Genomic DNA, 4,839 nt, shown 5'->3' on the forward strand with positions numbered 1-4,839 from the left:
GACACTCCAGCCTCTCTCTCCTCCTACCTTCTGATCTCCTGCCCGGCCTCCCATTGGCCAAACACCTGGAAGTCAGAGGGAAGAGAACTGACTGACACAGTCCTTCCAGGACACTCTCAGGAGGAGAGTGGAGACTGAATCAGGTGGGGTGAGCAGGCCTATGCAGCACACCACGCCACGCAGGCCTCCCACCTACTTTGTCTCCGTGGAATAAAGTTATCGAGAACAATGAGTTTTCTTTGTAATGTGCCGGTGGTAGCCCTGGGGCCAGAACCTTGTTCTTCTGACCACCTACACTGATAATGAGAAGTATGCAAGTCTCCAGGGGGTCTTACTTGACTTGGCCGCTAGGTTGTTAGATGTGAAGTATTACACCCAGTTATAATAATTGCCCCAACCCACATTTTCTGCAATTACTATCACCCCGTTTTTATTATATGCCTCTTACTCATTTTTCCTTGTTTGAATGATTCTATTGTTTGTCATTTACTGTAAATTGTCTCAAATTATTTTTGGAAATAAGTGGTGTGAACAATATATTTTAACACAGTCGGGATTAGGTTTGGCTATGAGTAACAGATACACAAAATAACCATGGCTTCAATAAGATAGAGGATATCACTCTCTCAGGTGCATGTCTGCAGGCAGACAGGCCACACTGGCTGGGTGACTCTGCTCTACAAAGTTCTCAGGAGCACAAGCCTCAGGGTGGGGGCTGCTTGGCCACTGACTGCAACTCTATCTTCTTGTTAATTATCTGCCATGACCCCCACCAGGAGCTAAGTGGAGAGCTCCTCAGCTGAGCGGAGGCACCAGCCCTAGGCCTCACCCACCACTAACTCCCTTGACTCAGGCAGCACCACACCTGCTGCAGTGAGAGCCCTCTCTGAGGCCCAGGGACCCTCTAAATACTTGGATTGAAGGAAAATTTCAGGCTTGGAATAAAGTTTGCCTCCCGCCTTGGGGAGCAGTTTGTGATGGTGGGGAGAGACAAGGGAGTTGAAGCCCAATCAGCCTCCAAGAAAGGAGGAAAATGCAGCTCCTTTAGAGGCAAAGGCCCAGACTGGGGTCCCGTGGGAAGGCAAGTCAGGCATGGAATTCCTTGGAAAGTGACCTCCCCAGACACTCATAGCTGAATTGTGCTGGAGCTGGCCCCCGGGTATAGGAAGGCAGCCTGCAAGAATATCAGTAGTTAATGAATAGTGCTATTATAGTTTAATTATAATTAACTCATTACTTTACCTTGGGGTGGTGTCCTGGCCTTCCTGGATTCAGATTCACAGTTATAGAGTCTCTGCTGTCTCCCTGGCCCCACCCATGAGGGGAAAGTCTAATATCATAGTGAAAATATACTGGAAGTGAGTGTCCTGTCCCAAGCCCTGCTCCTCCCCAGCGAGGGTTTTGAGTCAACTTTAGAACAGGCCTGGCTGGGGCTTGGGGTGCAGTCAAGGGCCATCTCAGATCATTGTTCAGCCCTAGAGTGTCTCCAGGCCCCCTCTCTATTTTCCTGGAGCTGCCCAGAGGCCAGGCTTAGCTTCTAAGCCTTCTGAGAGGAATAGTGTCCCCACAGGAGTTCACTCCTGCCTCTGCTGGATCCTGGAGGTGTATCCAGAATGATGCAGAGTAGAGGAGCAATAGAGATTCAGGCCCCACAGGGCCAGGGCAGGGGCTCAGCAACCCCACTCCTCAGCTTTTGCAGTCCAAGACTCAGAGTTATGCCAGGGTGGCTGTAGAAATACTGTCCAAAACAGAATACTTTGGGTAGTGAAAGGGGACACTTTTAATAATTCTGCTTGGATAAAAATCATATATTATATAATGAGATTGTCCTAGGCAAAGCCTTCTTAATGTTGGGGGTGGTGCTGACTGAACCCCACCCCTGCTGGCCCTCCATCATGCTGTGGGGTGGAGGTGGTGTCACACTCCAGGCTGACTTCCACCATTCTTGGCAGCCAAGTGCCTTGGCCTTCTTTCTGGTTCTCCTTCTTGGGGACTGAATTGCCAGACACACAACTCTGCCCACTGGCCTCTGAGGATGGCCCCAAAATGAATCAACCAGCCTTCCTCACCCCCCACCCTCTACCCCAGTCAGGGGATGTGCCTCTGTCCCTGCTGCTTGCTGAGGGATTATAAGCAGGGCTCTATGAGGACTCAGGAGCCATCATCACTAGGGATTTGTCTTCATCGGGGATCTCAGCTCCAGAGTAAGGGGAGCACTATGGGCTATTTCAGAGTGTATGGAGCAAGAGTTTCAGTTTGGTATGTTTCTTTACCATAAAGAGGCAATGTTGGGCCACAAGAACGGGGCCTTCTAACTCTAAAATCCCATCATTCTCTGATGATTCCTGCCCTGCACAGATACTGAGTGATGAGCCTGACTTAGCCCTGCACCAGGGAGGGCATTAGGTTTAAGGTTGTACCAAAATCTCTACCCACCAAAGTGGGCCTGATTCAGAAGAAGCTAGTGGGGTTCCCTGCTTATAAATGACAAGAATTCATGACTAACTCACAATGAGTCATGCTCTGGCTTGCTGCTTACCCCCTGCTCGTGTTGCCCTTTCCAGGGGGGTCCACACCAGGAGCTCTCCTCACGGACCTCCCTCTAATGTACTTCTGGTTCATTTCTCAGAGGCTCCACAGCCATCCTGGACCTTCTTTGCCTCTAGGAAAACATCCACAGGGGCCATGTCAAGATTGTGGCCCTTCCTCTCCAGCAATTTCCATTAGAATGGAGAGAGGAAAAGTGAGGACAATAGCACATTCACCTGGGTCATATGGACACTGGCTTCATCTGTACTTCTCTGAGTTTTATGCTGATGTTAAGAAACCTTGGCTTGGGGTGCAATTTTACTTTCACATTCATTACTTTGTTTTAATATTTAAAGTGCATCTCTTTCTAAACAAATATAGTTAGATCTCACTTTTTAAACCAGTTTGACAAGTTCTGCCTTTTTTTTTTGGCATGTTGAGTCCATTTACATTTAATTTAACTATTGATATGGTTGGTTCAAGTCTCCCATTTTGCTGTTGATTTCTATTGTTGTTTGTTTCTTTGTTCCTCCCTTTACATTTTCTTCTGGACTGGTTACTTTTAGTATCCCATTTTGTTGCCTCTATTGGCTCTTTAGCTACACTCCTTTGTTTTATTTTTAGTGATTGCTCTAGGGATTACAGTATGCATCTTTACCTGCTTACAGTTTATTTTGGATCTACATTATACTACCTCACAAATAACAAGAGACTTACAACATTCTACTTCCGTTTACCCCTTCCCATCCTTTGACTATTACTATCATCTGTTTTCCTTCTGCATGTATAATAAGCTCTATAATACATGGTTATTATTTATGTTTTAAACAGTCAATTGTATTTTTAAATAAATTAATAAAATAGTTTTTAAAATTTACCCACATGTTTACCATTTTCAATGGTCTTCATTCCTTTACATTTCTCAACTGAAATAACTCTTCTATTCAACCCTTGTAGCTACCTTTTCCTGTGAACTTTAACATATACTAATAATTGTTCAAAAGCTCCTGTCTGCCAACTCTAATAACTGGATCATCTGTGGATCTACTTCTCTCTTTTCTTTTGATTATGGGTCGCATGTTTCTTCTTCTGGTGATTGGGTTATAAAGCTGATCTTAGGGCTGGCTGGTTAGTTCAGCTGGTTAAAGCACAGCCTTGTAACACCAAGGTCAAGGGTTTGGATCCCCATACTGGCCAACTGCCAAAAAAAAAGCTGATCATTCAGATTCCTCTTAGAGTAGAGTTGAGTTGAGGCTGGACTGCAGCTTCACTTAGATTGTGTTTACCTGTGACTAGCCCAACCCAACTGCTGCTTTCTTTTTAGCTTGTCAGTATTCGAGCTGGGGGGAGTAGGGTAGAAATTCAGATCATTTCGATTCATCTTTAGACTCAACTCCAGCAGGGCCTGGCTCTGAAAATGTGCAGGACTATGTCTTATCTCTGCATTCCAGCCCTTTCTCCACTTTTATAACAAAATTTTGGAGTGGGGTGGCAGAGCATGGAGAATTATTGGGCCAAATGATTCATTTTTATATTGGGTTTCTTTTGGATACCAATCTGTCTTGCCAAGCCACAGCATGGCTCAGCTGATTTCTTTTTATCCTTACAAAGCGTCTGTCTATGGCATGCTCCTCCATCTGCCTGTGGCCAGACTACGCACATTCCCAGTTATGGAAGATGCTATGAGCTTCTGCACATCTATAAAGGGCATATTTCTTCCAGGAATTCAATCAATCAAGGCTTCCATGCATCCACTGCTCTTTTCTAGCCCAATAGAAAACTATGGTTTTTATTTTGCCTGGGTTTTCTTGGTATTATTGTAGCAAAGACTTTTCATGTCTTTTTACCTTCTAACCAGAAGTTAGAGGAGCAGTAAGGAGGTCAATGTGGCTCAAGCAGCATGAGTAAAAAGAGGAAGAGCTGATGGCCGAGAGGTTAACAGGGGTCAGTTTATGCTCACCCTCGCAGGCCACTAGAAAGACTTCGGCTTTTACTTTGAGTGAAATGGGAAGTGATTGGATGGTTCTGAGCAGAGGAATGACAGGATCTGGATGGGTTTTAACAGGATCACTCTGGCTGCTGGGATGAGAATAGACTGTAAGGAGCAAGGGAAGCAACAGGGAGGCCAGTTATTGCAACACTCCAGGCAAGGGATGATGGTGGCATGGACTAGTGTGGCAGCGGTAGGGTGGTGAGAAGTGTCAAAGACTGGATATATTTTGAAGGCAGAGACAACAGGCTTTACTGACAGATTGGATGTGAAATATGAAAAAAAGAGAAGAGTTGAGGATGACTCCAAAGTCTTGGGCT

The sequence above is a fragment of the Cynocephalus volans genome, chromosome 3 (assembly GCF_027409185.1).
Source record: "Cynocephalus volans isolate mCynVol1 chromosome 3, mCynVol1.pri, whole genome shotgun sequence".
Lineage (NCBI taxonomy): Eukaryota > Metazoa > Chordata > Mammalia > Dermoptera > Cynocephalidae > Cynocephalus > Cynocephalus volans.